Genomic DNA, 17,011 nt, shown 5'->3' with positions numbered 1-17,011 from the left:
GCCCTCAGGTCTTTCCAGTGCTGTGCAATTAAATTTCCACCAAAACTAAATGGATCTATTCTATTTTATTGCCTACACTGTTGCACTTATTATTAAAGAGCATAAAGTCAGTGATGAATTTTATTCTTACAATGTTCTATGGGGCAGGGAATTAGTATCTCTGTTCACAGAGAAGAAACTGAAGCACAGCTATTCTGTTTTAAAGTCATTCAGAGTCTGGCTGGGATGGCATTTCAGTCCAAACCTCCTGTGTTTTAAGACTAGGATCCTGTCTGCCAAACTGTTGTTCCCTGCTAATCATTCTCAAGAGAAAAAGGAACAACACATCAAAGGTTTGCTGAGATCTTTGTAGCTGGTTCAGATACTACCCACCAAAGTCAGAGGAAAGACCCTGCCTGGCTCCAATAAATCTGCGGCCCTCAGCTGCAATCTGAGTAGAAGCTGACTGTGTTGGAGGCTGCTCTGAAAGAAGGAGAGGAAATTAGGTAGGATTAGGTGGGATTTCAGGAAATCCATCTGCCAAATTGCCCAGCTTTGCATGTCAGAGTAGGCAGAGATGTATATGGGAGGCTGTGGGGAGGTGGAGCAGTTATGATCCATTACCTCCCTGCACCTTGTGCCTAGGTCCATAAAATTAGTCCAATAATCCTTGTGCCTGAGAAGCAATAATACCACTCAGGCATTACAAAATACTTCTGTGTCATTCAAACTTCTCTCTGGGGAAAAGAAATAGACTTTGTGATTTACAATATTCTAGTACATTTAGCTAGCTACACATTTCCATTCCCCAAGGCCTGCTGAACCAAAACAATGCTGCCAGTCTGAACAGTCTTTTGAAATGACACTAATTAGCACTATAGATTGTGCTGGAATGATATTGAAAACCAGGTATCCCACTGGAGACAGAACTTTATCAGCATGTGAATTGGCACAAAGTTTTCTTGCAGTTAAAAGTGCCAAAGGATGATCGAGCCAGGGCAAATGTTTTCACTGGTTTTGTTCTTAAATGTCAGTCATTGAAGGCTTTCCATGCCACAAGAAAGGGCAGGAAATGACCGCAGGAAAATGAATGCTAACATTAAAAACTAGCAGGTCTGGCTGCAGCAGTGGAAAAAGATAAATGTGAAGGAGTGTGAGAGGTAACTGGGGAGAGCACTGTTAGCGTGGAGGCTGATCAGGAGCAGCATCACAGGAGCTGCAGGAGGTTGATGTGGCTTGCCTGCAATTTTTAGCAAGGGCTTCTATTGGGCTTGCCTATGTGCAAGTTCTGTCATAACTGTACCAGTGTGTCATTAGCTCTAATAATGTAGAGTCTAAGTGCCTAGGAACTAGCTGGGACACCACTGAGCTACATGCTGAACAAAGGACAGTCCAAGCAACATATAATGAAAGTAGGTTTTTCCAGGTATAACTTACTCAGAGCACTTGTATGATGACAGTCACAATTAGGATTTGCTGTGCATAGATTGGTGACAGTGTGGCAGGGACTTAGCCAGAGGGACTGCAGCTTCAGCAGAGATTCTGTTCCTGCCAGACATGTGGGGGAAAGATGGGGCTCCTGTGTTTTTGTGGATGGTGCTCCATGAATACTCATGGTAAATCATGCTTGCTTAGAATAAACAATGTAACCAATTCCTAATGAAGAAAATAGTATATTTTTATGTAATCTTGCCATGATGTGAAATGCAGGAATCAGATCAGCCCGTGGTAATTGCATTATAGCAGACCTGTGTTGTGACAAACACAGAGGATGGGAGCCAGGCAACTTGGACTCTGCTCCCAGCTCCTTGGCAATGCCAGCTATAGCCTTGCAGTGCCAGTAGTCCCAGAGGAGTGTGGGGTGTTTAGCACATCTGCTATTTCAAGCCACCCCATTGTCCTCTCTTGAAGTGGCATTGTTAACACTTTAGTTGAAGGAGAAAGCATAGGAAGAGTAATAAAACCCAGGAAGTAAGGCCCTTCAGTGGGCAAAGCTGTAGAAATGCTATGTATAATTAACAAAATTAACCTGGAAATTGAGCAATTACATGAACACTTTTCTTCTAGATAACACAGCACGAGCCAAAAGCTAGAACTACAACCTTTGGAAAACATGGTCTAAATTCTGCTTCTGCCTCTGCAATGCAGAGCTGCTGTCTGCACCAGAAGTCTGTTGTGTGTGACTGACTGTATTTCAGATGGTAGGTTCTCTTACTCAGAAATTGTCTTCCTCAGCATTTGTACATGCCAAATTACAGTAATTCAGTCATTCTTATTTAATATGGATGCAGGCAGTTTGGGGAAGGGGCTCTCTCTATGTCCTGTCATTATCATTCCCTAAGTATCTGGATGTCTCCTGGGGATAAGATACTCTTTATATGAAAATCTGACCTAAGCACAGATACTGTAAACCAGAACTGTCTGAGGATCAGTGCTGGGACTAGAGCCATGGGGAGTCCAGCGAGTACTAAAAAAGCACCTTTTCACCTGCCCTTAAGGGAGAACTACAATAACCAGGTTCAATTTTCTGAACCTGATTTCAGTCCTGCTGAAAAGTGTCCAGAATAAAAGGTGAAAATCAGCTGAAATTCTGCCAAGTCTGAAGGGACACAATAAGCCATGTAAGATTAACGCCAGTGGGGCTGCAAAGTGTACAGCAAAGAAGCAGCATAAATCTTAGGAGGCCAGAGTACAGTGGTGTCTCTGTAGTTGCCTGTAAATAAGCAGAAGACCAAATAAGAAGCATTTGGGCACTGAAGTGACTGTGTTACAGAGCAGCAGGACTGTGTGAAGTTTGCCACTCAGCTGCAGAACAAGAGCAGGAATGGCAAAGAAGCATTTCTGAAAGCAAAGCTTAGACTTGGGCTGCATGGCAATTAGCAAGTGTGTGTTGCATGGCACTGCTTTCTGAAAATGGGCAATTTTTGCGTGTCTTTATTCCATACCTGATTTTTATGTTATTTTCAGCAATACTGAATGCACAGCATACTATGAGCAAAGCAAAATATATTTTGCCTCCAAAATATTATTCGGAGGTTAAAGCTGAGGCCACATGTTTTCTCTACAACCTACTCTTGTTTATGCTGTTACTTAAATAATGTTTTAAAGACATGCATCTGACTCCACTGCTTTAGAGGTCGTGGTTAAGGGTTTGTTTAATTATCTGAAGCAGTATTAACTTTCCCAAAATAACGAACATGCAAACTTTTCTAGTTATGGTAGTGCTGAATGGTTTGCATATTGATTGTCTCTAAGATCCCACTGTTGTTTTAAACAGCCTGTAACAGAGTTTTGTCCTGGTTTCAGCTGAGACAGAGTTTATTTTCTTCCTGGTAGCTGGCACAGTGCTGTGTTTTGTATTTAGGATGAGAATAATGCTGATAACACAGCAATGTTGTAGTTGTTGCTGACTAGTGCTTAGGCTAAGTCAAGGACTTTCCAGGTTCTCATGCTGTCCCACCAGTGAACAGGCTAGTGGTGCACAAGGAGTTGGGAGGGGACACAGCTGGGACACCGATCCCAACTGACCCAGGGGATATCTCACACCATATGGCATCATGCTCAGCATGGAACACTGCAGGGAAGCTGGCTGGGAAGCTGTTACTCAGGAACACACTGGGAACTAGTTGGTTGGTGGTGAGCAATTGCACTGTGCATTGTGCATCACTTGTTTTCTATATTCTATTTTTTCATCTTTATTATTATCATTATTTTCTTCCCTTTCTGTCCCATAAACTTTCTTTATCAACCCACAAGTTTGACTCTTCCAGTTCTCACCTCCATCCCACTGATGGGGGAATGAGCAAGCAGCAGCGTGATGGCCAGTTGCATCACAACAGCTTTCAAGGGAACATTTTCTAGGACCCCAAAACTTGCATTTGTGGCTCTGAAATTCCAAATACCTGGAAAGAATGGGAGGAAAACAGTTCTCCCAATTAACATTTCTATGTAATGTTATGCAGCATGTTCTATTTTCAAAGTCATCAAAGGTATACACTGAAGAAATCATGGCTGGGGATATAGGTATGAAGCATATAGGTATGTGTATGGTTTTATACATATATAAAAATAAATTAGCCAAAATAAAGGAGCAGCCTGATCTAACATCAAAGTTTGCTCTGCCATGCATAGCAGATTAGGGTGCATACGCTCCTGAGGTCCCTGCCAAACCAAAATACTCAGTGATTTTAACTTGCCTTCCTATTGTTCTGTCTAACAAATTCCTGCAGGAACCAGCCAGTGCTCACTTTAGCTGATCTGCTATAGTAAATGTAACCCTTTTCACTTAACAGCTTGCCTGACAGGGTATTATTTTTTCCATTTATTTTTAATTAAATAAAATAAAATGGCATTTGTGTAGTGCTCTGGATTCCAAAGCACTTCGTGTTCCACTGAAAAATTGCTGCTCCCCACACTGAGGCATCCTCCCGGTTTTTGATGCCCAAATCCTGTCAGAATAAGCAATCAAGAGACTCTGGATTTCCTCTTACAGGGCATGTGGATCCAAGAGGCTTTTGATGGCATGTGTAGGGGTTGGTTCTGGAAAACGAGACGCTGTTTACTTAGGGAAGAAGCGATTCTGTTAGTCATGCACTGATCTTGCAAGAAGCAGGGTATCTTTGTGCCCGTCTCTCTCAAAAACTGTTGGGGTAAAGAGTTTCTCCTGTGTGGCAGCTCCTTCACTCTCACAGGGAAGAGCTTCTGCCTAAGAACTCATCTCAGTCTCCGCTGTTCTGGCAGGTTAAAGCCATTTCCCTTGGCCTGTCCCTACAGGCCCTTGTCCCAAGCCCCTCTCCAGGTTTCCTGCAGCCCCTTTAGGCACTGGAGCTGCTCTAAGGACCCCCCTTCAGGCGCCTTCTCCAGGCTGCCCCAGCCACAGTGCATCAGGCCGTCACGGCGAGGGGCCGGGTCCGCTCCAGCCGGCTCTGGGACACCCTGGGACGGAACCGGGCCAACCCCTCCGGGCCCCCGGCAGCACCATGGGCACCCGGCACGGTCACCTCAGCTCAGCCCGGCCCGGCCCTGCCCGGCCGCCGGCCTCCCCCGGCCCCGCCTCCCGCCCCCCGGCCGAAACCCCGCCCGCCGCCGCCATCTTTGTTGATGTGTCAGCTCGGGGGCCGGTCGCGCCGCCGCCATGGGGCAGCTGCCGCTGTTGCCGCCGGCCTCGTAGAGCTCAGGTAAGTGCCTGGTGCCGGGCTCCCTGAGGCGGTGTGCACCGCGGGGTCACCCGCCCGGCCCGGGGGCAGGCCAGGCGGGCCGGCGCTCCCGGGAGGGCCCGGCGAGAGGGCGGGCGGCGGTGCCGGTGACCCGCTGCGGCCGCCTTCCGCGGCGCGCCGGAGGCAGCGGGCGGTGGGCTCCAAGGGGCCCGTGGCTGTGGTGGCCGCTGTGTGTGAGGACGGGCAGCGGCTGGCAGCGGTCCCGTCGGCTCTGTGGTGAGGCTCAGGTCCCGCAGGACGAGAGGGACAAGGGGACGTGAGGGCCGGGTGAGGGGTATGAGGTCCTGCCTTAGTAGCGCTTCAGATCCAGGACCTCCGAGTGGGCAGCTCTGGCTGCCGTGCGGGCTCGGAGTCTTCTTTGTTCCTTGACAGCTTGCTTCCCCGCGTTGTTAATCATCTTGTCCTGTTTCGCTGTGTGTTGATTTCACTGTGTGGTTAAGTGTATTCGGCAACAAAAGGCAGCAACTGTTCCACCGGTATGTAGGTTATTTTTTGGAGGCGGCTGCAGTGGGTCGGTAGGGTACGTGTCCTTGTTTTGGCAGATGGTAGTTGCAAAAGCTGCTTGCCCTTCTAGGCTTGGAAGCAGGAAGTTTCAGTGTAACTTAAGTAGGCTTGCAGATTTTGGGTCTTGTTGTGGAAATATAGCCTGCACAGGTGAGTCTGAGACAAGGGAATGTAATCGGTGATTGCTATAAACGTTTATGTTACCATTGACTTCAGGAGATGCTTAAGCTCTAGGAGTTAAGAGAAACTGAAAGTCTGAAGGTGTTTTAAGAGACTGTCAATGTGAAATGCTATCCACTTTATGGGGAAAAAACCCTTAACTTGTTCTGTATTGCCTTTAAGCCCTCCTTTAACTGAAATTCTTCAACTGTCTATTCTTGACTTAGCTTTAAAGCAGTATTTTCTGTTTGGTAAGACTTAATTTGGGTTGTTGATAGGTGATGGTTGGTATTGTGAGGTTTACCATTTCAAAGTGTTGAGAAAAGGGCTGAGGAACCATGTATGGGGAGTGGTTTCTTTGGTCCTAATTAGCATCTATATTGGTTATCACTATGTAAGGCTAATATTGAATTTCCTGAAGCTGGCTTTTTAAAGAGCTATGGAAAAAAGCAAGTGCTTTTCTGGATTTAGTACTGTTACTAGGCAGTGAAAGTAGATTAAGTCAGTAGTCTGCAACTTTTCTTAACACATGGGTTCCAGTAGGCAATCCTGTACCTGTTCTGAGTTGGCTTGTTCTGAACTTCCTATCCTGCTGGCAAAACAATACTGCAAAGCCTTATGGATAATTCTTATCTTCAGGGCATAGACCAAGAGCCTGCTGCCTCAAACTGAGAGGGAAAAGAAAGAAACTGATGTCAGAAGAGAAAATCAGGACTCTAATTTAAGGAAGTACACAGAATACTGTTTTTCTTTAAACGTACTAATATTGCATATAATACTATCTCTTACACTAGCAGAAGTCAGTCTTCTGTGTAGCTTAGAGTTGACTCTAAACTCTGCGCCTCTACTCTACTCTTGTGAGACCTCACTTGGAGTATTGTGTACAGTTCTGGTGTCCTCAATATAAAAAGGACATGGAACTGTTGGAACAAGTCCAGAGGAGGCCACGAGGATGGTCAGGGGACTGGAGCACCTCCCATATGAAGACAGGCTGAGAAAGTTGAGGCTGTTCAGCCTGGAGAAGGCTGCGTGGAGACATCATAGCAGCCTTCCAGTATCTGAAGGGGGGCTATAGGGATGCAGGGGATGGACTCTTCTTTAGGGACTGTAGTGATAGGACAAGGGGTAACGGGTTCAAACTGAAACAGCAGAGGTTTAGATTGGATATAAGGAAGAAATTCTTTACTGTAAGGGTGGTGAGGCACTGGAATGGGTTGCCCAGGGAGGTTGTGAATGCTCCATCTCTGGCAGTGTTGAAAGCCAGGTTGGACAGAGCCCTTGGTGATATGGTTTAGAGTGAGACATCTCTGCCCATGGCAGGGGGGGTTGGAACTGTATGATCTTAAGGTCCTTTCCAGCCCTAACTATGGTATGATTATATGACTTATTCAGATTCTTAAAGGACTGAAGTCCTGATTTGTTTCCAGGTATATTGGAAAAATTCTGTAGGAGAATTAGGTATGAAAACAGAGCCTTACCATCTTCCTGAATGGTGTTTTTCAGTATGCAGTGGTCATGCAAACAGTAATGCCATGGTTGGAATTTTGTAACCCTGTTGCATGTTCTGGAAACATTTGAGAACAGCCATTGATAGGAAACATGCTGGCATCTTCAGTGCCAAGTATGCGAAGATGCATATTTTCCCACTACCGTGACACTACAGTTCTAGAAGGTCTGACAGAGCTCTAACTGTCAAGAGTGTGAACGAGAGGTATGACTTGGTTATAGGTGAAGACCTGTCACAGAATGTATGATTTTCCACATTGTGCAGTCGATCATAAATTGATCTCTTCCCGTTCTTTACACCATTCTTCTTTGCACAGGTGATGTTATCAGTGTCAGAATGTGAATGCAAACACAGTAGTGACTGACTGGTATTAGCCTGGCTGTAAGCAGAGCTAAAGGCGTAAACTCTTTAAGTATGCAAGTCTCATGTGAAGTTCATAGTAATGTGCTGTTGCTACATCTTGGACACCAGCTTCTAACCTTGGGACTAGTATGACATAAAGTAACACTATCAAGGTGTATCCCAAGACTTGTGATGGGAACAAATGCACTCCCACTTGTTAAACCTTAACTGATTATCTTAATTTTGGAGTTTTGCTGTTATTTGACTCCATACGTAGAATTAATATGTCCATAACATTCGTGACTTTTGTGAGATGGGTAGAAAACCTAGTAACGTGTTGAAGGAATTCATACGATGTTGCTCAACTATCTAACTTGTGACATAAAGAGAGATAAAGTGTGAATAAACCTTGTCTTCTAAAGTACTTTACTTACGTTAAAAGGATTTACAGAAATGCTGAGCTTTGCCCTTTGGCACTGCTGTAGGGCTGTGCAATCTGCCTTTATATAAATTCAAATTAAAAAAGCAAAAAAACAGTGGATATTAAGTATTAAACTGGTAAAAGTAAGGAAATCCTCATAGTATCCACTGTGTATACACACAGTTCCATTCCCCTCCCTTCAGGCATGTGCATCAAAGCAAGTCTTTGTGTGAGCTGAATCAGGGAGTTGTGTCAAGTTATGTCTGGGTTGGAGGACATGGTGTCCCAGTACACGGCCAGCATTACTACTGGTACTGTGAGTCACAGTTGTCCTATCTGTTGCAGTCCTCTAGCTTTTCTGTGTAAGTGGACCACGGTATATTGCATCTTCCTTCTCAGCAATATTAGGTGATAGCCCAGTAATAATCTTCCTAATTTTGAGCAGTGTCTTGGGCAGAAGTGAATTAATACTGGGAGAGCTAGTGTAAATGGGGACTCAGGATGTGTGTGTGGTCTGTAAATACAGGAACACCATCAGTGTATGAAGCTTAATGCCTCGCTCTTGTCTGTTTTGTATGGAATACAGGCAGTGATAATCAGATTAATCTCTTAAGATGTTCTTTTCCTGACTTTTTCTTAGGTGCTATGATGCTTTTCAATCCAGTTAATCTCCTTTTATAGTGTTTCATCACTTCTAAACTTGGGTGGCTTGCTGCTCTGGTTACATTTATATGTGGAGATATAGCCAGATTAATTTCAACCAGTCCTTCTGGCTTCATGTTTATACGTCTCCTATCTGGTTTTGAGTACCTTTTCTATCCTAGTCCCTCTCTGTTTAGTTGAAACCTTTGATTATCACCTCTACACAGCTGGTGTACAGTAAAGCTGCTTTTTGTTTCTTGTCATGTAGAACATGACAAGAACTTTGTTAGGTGAATCTTCATTTCTTTATAAATTTAAGCTGAAAATAGAATAATCTCTAGAATTTGAGTTACTAGTGTTACTAGGTAGTGTAATACTTAGTCTGGGAAAGCCATTTAAGATGGGATCCTTATGAAAGATACCTTGCAAAATACAGGTAAGTTGGGTCTTAATTGGAAACAGGAAAGTTTTGCCAGTGAATGCAATAAGCAGTAAATAGTAGTTGAGGATATTTTGCTCTAGAAAAAGTAAAAACCTCACCCAACAAGTGGAGAGGTGTGTTCAGCCTGTTCAGATTAGTTTAGGTCAAAGATTATTAGGGTAACACTTCAGGTAGCTGCTGACACAAACAGTAAAATTTCTCTTCCATTTAATTTTGGTTGTATTGTTATGTAAAATCTTTAGCAAGAATTCTGGTGCAGTGACAGCTTGACACTGATTGGGAAAAGCATTTTGGTTTGTTCAAATAATGATTGTCTAGTAAAGGTGTGAATAGCTCTTTGAAAGATGCATTTGAGTTTTACATTGAACAACACAATTATAAGAAGGAAGAAAAACCTGTTGTCATACCCCAAAATCAGTAACTTTATCAGTTTTGTTGAACATCGTTGTATGCATGCTACATACAGTGTTGTATGCATGTCATACAGCTTCATCTCTTACCTGAGTGTAGTAGGTTGGAAATTAAACCTGAATTGAAATGAAGTGACCGTTTCTGTGATACTAACAGTTGTCTAATTGTTAATGGTTACTTTAATGTCTCTGTCTTAGGATAATGTGTTCAAAGATAATAAAAGTGCTTATTATTCTATTGTGATTCATCTAAGATTATGCTTCTAGTAGAGTATTTTGTATCCTGATATTTAAAGAAGAGGAATAGTCCTTTGTGGAACAAACTGTTCAGACACAAATTATGGTCTTCCTTGTAAGTGCTGTGGCATTTGTGAAGGGTTTTGCCTGCAACTTCTTGAATTCTTATTATGGTTACCTCATATCTGTTGGACTTGTTAGGAAGACTCTAAAAATCATTATCATTCTCTTCAGTATTCTTCAGCCAATAAATCCCAGTTAGCTCTGTGAGATAAAGTCCATCTTCAGTGTTGTACTGGATTGTATTGTTTCGTCTTAACACATTTCCACATCTTGGAAATTCACATGACTGCATTTTAATTTACTATTGAGTGATACAGGAAAAAACCAGTATTTTCTTCAGCAGCTATAATTCCATAAGGATAATGCTTTTCATTTAAAGGAAGTCTAACTTCTAGATGCCCCAACTGCAGATCTAGCTGTTAGTTTGGATTTCTTTTAGTAGCCTTTTTGCGTGTGTCTTGATTTTAAAACTATTTTTGTTATTGGAGCAGCTTTGAGAGGTTGCACAACGAAGTTGGTGGCATTTCTATCTTCAGATGTAACACATGCCAGTGAATAAACTTCATGGTGTTTAGAGACCTATTAGAAACACAGAATAAAGAAAGTAGAGGGAACAGTTCTGGTTTCTGCTTAAAGCATCTACAGTTTCAGGTTCTTTGGTTCTTGTGTCGCTGGTTGGACAATTGCAGGTGAACAAACAGGGCAGTCAATGTGAAAGCATTACATTTCTGACTGACTTAACTGGGGTATAGAATTCTCTGTTCATCTAGCACCTGGGTTATACAGAGATAAAATTCACATCTTTCTAAATCTGTAGGCAAGCTGTACGTCTGCTTTCCTAAATCCAGCTTTGCCAAAACTGGGGTGATTCAGAAATGTCTGCACCTGGTACCTCCAGTATGAAAGTGAAGCTGTTCTTTCCTTGCTTGCTCCCTCAACATTGGGATCTGCTATAAGAATCTGTGTAAGTCCATAGATCAAACTGCATCTTTTTCTTTCTTTTTCTTCTTTTTTTTTGGTGGAATTGGAGAGGAGGACAAAGAGGAGCAGAGATGTTTGTGAAATAAGTTGAAATCTGGTGAAGAGGACAATAATACATCACTGGGGACAGGTGTCTTGATTTAAGTAGTGCTGCCCAAGTCTTCTGGTCTGGTACTAGGGAAAAGAAGTAGTGAAAAGAAGGGATGCTGAGGATGGACTCTTCATTAGGAACTGTAGTGACAGGACAAGGGGTAATGGGCTAAAACATAAGACAGGGGAAGTTTAGATTGGATATAAGGAAGAAATTCTTTACTGTTAGGGTGATGAGGCACTGGAATGGGTTGCCCAGGGAGGTTGTGAATGCTCCATCCCTGGCACTGTTGAAGGCCAGGTTGGACAGAGCCTTGGGTGACATGGTTTAAGTGTGGGGTGTCCCTGCCCATGGCAGGGGGGTTGGAATTAGATGTTCTTAAGGTCCTTTCTAATCCTAACTATTCTATGATTCTATGATATGCTTTCATGGTGCAGGCTGAGGATGTTCTAGCTATCTTCATAAGAAGCTGTCCAGAGGACAAGCTTGAAATTTTCTCTTAGTAGATGACAGGACAGCTTGCACACTAAACCTAAATTGCGTAGCTCTGATACAGAAGGTGAGTGTTGCAGAGCATTTGAAGAGGCTATTACTTAAGGATGTTTGCTTAGATTTGTATGGTGAATTTCCAGTGGAGCATATCTTGAGAATGTGCCATCTCCTAAAGCAAAATGAAGAGTAGCAGCAGCAGGTTTCTTGAGTTACCAATCCAGTGTGGTTTGAGAAAGAACCAGGAAATAAGCATCTCTGATAACAATTCAAATAGAATGGCTCTGAAGCAATTTCAAGAGGCTTGTTTACAGGAAGGTTTTTCCTGTAAACACGTGGACTTTGTTTAGAGGTACACAGTGCTTCCTTAGCAAGCACACACTGCAGTGGTAATGCAACTGTGTGATCGCTGAGGTGACATGCTGTTGTGGTTTAACCTCAGCCAGCAACCAAGTCCCATGTGGCCACCTACCATCCTGTCCCCAATTCCCTGTGGGATCAGGGAGAGAATGAGTGGCAGAGGTAAAACTCATAGGTTGAGATAAGAAGAGTTTAATAATGGAAATAAAGTAATAATAATAGTTGTAATGAAAAGGGAGGCAACAAAAAGAGAGGAATAAAACCCAGGCAAGACAAGGAATGCACAATACAATTGCTCACCACACACTGACTGATATCCAGCATGACCCAACCAGCAGTTGGTTTCTTCTGGGTAACTTCCCCCAGTTTATATACTGGGAATGATATGCTGTGGTATGGAATACCCCTTTGGCTAGTTTGGGTCAGGTGTTCTGTCTCTGCTCACTTATGGCTCTTTGTGTCTCTCCTCACTGGCAGAGTATGGGAGATAAACGTCCTTGATCAGAGTAAACATTACTTAGGAACAGCTGAAATAACGGTGTGTTATTAGCATTGTTCTCAGACTAAAGACAAAACACAGTGCTGCACCAGCTATTAGGAAGAAAATCAACTCTATCCCAGCTGAAACCAGGACAGATCCATGTGAGAGTGGTAGGGACTTGTGGGAACTCCGGCAGCTTGTGTTTGTGTCCCCAGATTTTTCTGTCACTTAGCTGCTTGCCTGGCCTGGTACTTATGGCCCTGCTGATGTTGGGATTGTCTACTCATGAGCCATGGACTGCTTCATCACTCCCTTCCTTGTCCCCCATCTACTCACTGAAATGCATCATATATGTGTTGCAGCTTTGGATCATTTTGAGGCTTTAGTGTATTACTTAAGGGAAATTTGGGTAGTCTGTTGTGGCAGACATGGAATGGAAGGGGAAAGAGGATAGCTTTGCAAATTTACATTGTACTTCTGTTTGAAAATGAGATTGTAAAACCTGACTGGATTTTTTTGAATATCCAGAGGTGAAGAGAAAGTATAGTCTTGGTTTATGTGACAGTTGTATTTTCACTGTTTTGTGGATTGCATGTATACTTGTTCAGAGAGTAGATTATTCCCTCTTTTGTCAGTGTCGCTGCTACAAGGTCTCTTTTAGGAGCACAGCTGTGAGTGAAAAACATCTACCCAAAGATGATGTAAAACCTTTCTTGTTGAAAGGGGCTGATATAATTGACTGCTGTTGGCCATTATGCCATGCAAAGCATGGCTGAATGTGTTTGGTGTCCAGTGAACTGCTATTACTGTGTTAACTTCTTGTTATTATTCCCCTTTCAGAAGATTTTGTGCTCAGTTACTTATCTCAGTGCTCTTCGCTTTCACTTTCTTTTAGAATCCACCCTGCTTTGAACTAGTTCTTGTATATACACACACCTGTGAAACATTACTCACTTCTTCCCTTTATTGTTCCATTTCTCTGCAGTGTGTTTAAGTTTTGCAGCTTAAATAGATTATTTTTCTTACAGCAGTGCTTTATATTTCTTTGGACCTTAACTGTCAATCTGCTTACAGAACCCAGTCTGCAGGCACACACCTCTGTCATTCTTCAATGTGTTTATTGTAGAAGAGCCCCATTGTGATAGTTTCTAGGTGACAAGGCACATGCTTTTTTCTTTTCTCTTGTTGTTATTGAATTCTGTGCAGCCACACCTCATAAAATACTTCCTCTAGTTGTTATTTAGTGTGTTTCTTTGGATGTCATCTCATGTATTTTGAAATTGGCTGAAACAAACTCATTTCTTCCTTCTTGACTATTCACAACAGAAGTGTTGATAGCTTTGGTCAAGCTATCTCTGTTATGGAATTAAATGCTATTGTTAATAGTGTATCTGCTTAGGAAAGTCCTTTGTAGCCAGGGATTCAAAAGAATCATGTTTGCACTCTGTAAGAAGATTGAAAAGACAGGCTGTTTGAATATTGAATTAAGATGTACCAGCTTCTCAGTGCATGCCTGTAGTAACAGAATAGCAGGCTGTAGCTGGAAAAGTTTCTGGCCCTAATTAGATCTGTGCAGACAGCAGGAAGCATACAGGGAATTGCTTTCATCATGAATTACCTTCTAGTTTCTGGGCATTAGCAGTACTGGAATGAAGATTTTCAGCTGGTGTAGTGGATAACCTGATGGACAGCAGAGGGTGAGGTTGTAAGTTGCTTCTTTAAAAAGGAAGAGGGCATGTACTTTTCAGCAGAGGAGAAGGGAGGCTTGACTGTTAGAAAACTTGCTTTTCTCTGTGCCAGTGAATGACCTCTGAAGTGAGAATTTACTGTTAAAGCATGTATGGAAAGGAACAACTTTACTCAGTTTTCCCCCCTCTCTGTCTTACACTTTTATTACAGCGTTTCCTTTCACTTTATAGTGAGTGATGGGCAGAAAGAAGGGGAAGAAGAGAGGGGGAGAGAAAGGCTTAAGTTTTGTTGTCCAAGTGATAGGTCTTAGCTGTCTGCTGTGCAGAAAAATACAGAGTTCTTCCAGTGAACAAGCACTAAGGATGACTGCTACTGGAGGCAGCTAGAAGAAATATTCTTCTCTTTTTTTCTGGGGCATGTTTCAGGGTCATGTATTAGGGGTTTCAGTGTTCTCCCTAGATGATCAATACCAATTGTATCACATACATCACTGAAGAGCTTAAGTGAATGGTTGTCATGTTTGTTATCTTTCCCATTTGGTTAGCAGTTAGTAAGAAGATATTTCTCTCATGTAACAAAGCAAGTGAATAAAAAACCCCACTATTTTCTGGGTCTTTGCTTTCCCTTACATACCTGTGAGACATTTCTGCCATAAAAAGATGGTGTGCTGTCCCCTCGCTGTACTGGCAGGATCTCTGCTGCTTGCATTTGAGTCAGTTGTGCGATCAGCAGTTTAGCAGATAAGCCCATATCAGTTACAGTAGTATGAGAAGTAGCTGCAACCCTTGCCAGTATTCACCTTTAATGCTGCGTGTCCTGTGACTGCAGTTTACTCCAGGTACTTATGTAATATTTAAAATGAGCATCAGATGGGCTGATGCAGGTTTAGTTTTTTGTAAGTACCATGAGATAATGAGGTAAAGTATGTATGCTCCTTGCTGCTTTGGAGATCACATTTATGATGGAAAAACAGTACCTCTTTAGAAAAAGGCAAAGGTTTAGTTTTGAAGGGTGCAACTTGTCTATATTCTGGTGTATATATGCAGAGAGCTGTTTTGTTGACTTGTGCAAACATCACCTGTGGGTCTGTTGCTGCTCTAAATGAAGTTTGGCTGAGCTATGTTCCTGTTCCTCATTCTCTGCTACTTGCATCACCAGGTTTTAAAGTGATGTGTTTCCACTTGCTTTGTGTTAATGCATTTTGGGGGACACACAAGAGGGCTGTTTCCTTAGCTTTAGAATAGGGCAGGAGCATGGGGAAGGTGTATTAGTGTCAAACTAATGGTGAGCTGTAAAACAGAGGAGGACTGGTCTGACCAGTTGTGTGAGTGCTGAGAGTCCTGTCACAGGAGCGGAAAGGGTCACAAGGCAGTGACAGAAAGCTTTCCACATGCGACGCTGGCTGTATGGCAGTCTCACAAGATGAATGGTTATTCAAGGTATGCAGGCAGGCTTGGGCTGGGCTAATCTCAAAGTTCCTGCTCTGGGTTTAAGTTGACATGGTAGTGGTTTCGTTCTCCTGTGGCATGTGTACTGTGAAGGTGAGACACACATCACCTGGAGGGCATTGAGGAGCAAGACACTTTTGCCATGGTTTGATCAACCCTGAGGAAGGAGAAGAGCAAGTGATTGAGGATAGAAGGTCACCAGTGCTCCCGTGGCATTTTGCTGCTACTCCTACTGTGTGCCTGGCTGATGAATAAGCATCAACTCATAAAACAGCTCATCTGCTTGAGTTACCATTTGCCTTTTTTATTGTTTTTGACACCTTCTGAAGACATAAAAGACACGAAGCTATTTTGTTTTTTTAATGCAGTATTTTTTAAGAGAATGATACCATAAGTTTAGTACTCCCCTGATTTTGGAAGAGAAGAATGGTTAGAATAAAGGAAGATAGACATTAAACCTGTAAAGACATGGAGCTGCCATCAAATATGTATCTTGTGTCCTGATAATATCTGGGACTTGCTGTATTTGTTGTTTGATACAAGGCTGTCAAGTATTAGCATGTTTCATTTCAGCCAGCTACTGCTAGGCCAGCAGTGTTGATCCTTCTAAGCTATTGCCATGCAAAACCTTTTGCTTACAAAAAGTCTTTAATATTCTTACTGTAGTTTTCTGTCTCTGGCCTTAAGAAGGAGGTATTTGCTATATTCAGTTATCAGAGGTAGGCGTAACAAACTGAGTACTCCAGAGACATTTGAATATCAAGATGAACTTGCATTGACAGTTGCCTCACATGATTCCTTTGGATTTTTCTGATGTGAAGATAAGTTAGTAATTAGTACATGAAAACTATTCAGTGGCAGTGGGGGATGAGAAGATCTGTGTTGGCCATGAACACGCTCAGATAGGTTTGGGTAGATACATCCAAAATCCAGTGTATTAGCTTTGGAATGACTGGGAAATTAATGTGGTTAAATTGTATTCTGTGTATGACTGAAAATTAGAGTAGGTCTGCAGGGAACACTGAATCATCATAATTCCTTTTTCATGCTTTAACTGATTTGTACAGTCACTGTTCAAATTTCCCCATGCATTTGATACCAACCCTATGGTTTATGATTGATATTAAGTGTAAGATGATATGGAGTTGGTGGCATTTTATTGCTCTGTGACTAATTGAGTTATGCAAATAATTGTATTTCTGCTTCCACAGATACTAATCTTTCTAACACCAATTCACAATATTATTTACAGAAGGAAGAAGAACGATAAGATGAAAACTTAGTATTCTTTCCAGTGTAGTGTCTTAACAGGGCTGTATCTTTTACCTGTTGCTTTCATATGAAATCCCATCCAGTTTGCTGACTGGACTTTTTAGGTGTAACAACCAATTTGGAAGTTCATGTATCTGATTTTACCATATGGGAGTGAAGAACTGCAGAGGTTGGGCAGCGATGAGCAGCTTTGAGGCAGTCCTGTGTCAAACAACTGCACATTTGGGGGGTTTATCTTTGAGAGGTACTTCAGAAAGGGCTTTAAATGAGCCAATAAA

At 42.5% G+C, this 17,011-nt stretch overlaps 1 protein-coding gene across 1 annotated transcript in view; it reads left to right on the top strand.

Annotated features, from left to right (window-relative positions):
• Nucleotides 1-5,098: 5,098 nt before the first annotated feature.
• CCDC186 (coiled-coil domain containing 186) overlaps nt 5,099-17,011 on the top strand; it is a 36,199-nt gene continuing 24,286 nt past the window's right edge. The window contains exon 1 of the mRNA XM_005154515.3: nt 5,099-5,156. The gene's annotated coding sequence lies outside the window, so the exon portion shown is untranslated. The remainder of the gene's footprint in view (nt 5,157-17,011) is intronic.

This window comes from Melopsittacus undulatus, chromosome 4 (genome assembly GCF_012275295.1).
Source record: "Melopsittacus undulatus isolate bMelUnd1 chromosome 4, bMelUnd1.mat.Z, whole genome shotgun sequence".
In the NCBI taxonomy this organism is placed as follows: domain Eukaryota; kingdom Metazoa; phylum Chordata; class Aves; order Psittaciformes; family Psittaculidae; genus Melopsittacus; species Melopsittacus undulatus.
The sequence above is the reverse complement of the archived record's forward strand: the minus strand, read 5'-3'. Positions and strand labels throughout refer to the sequence as shown.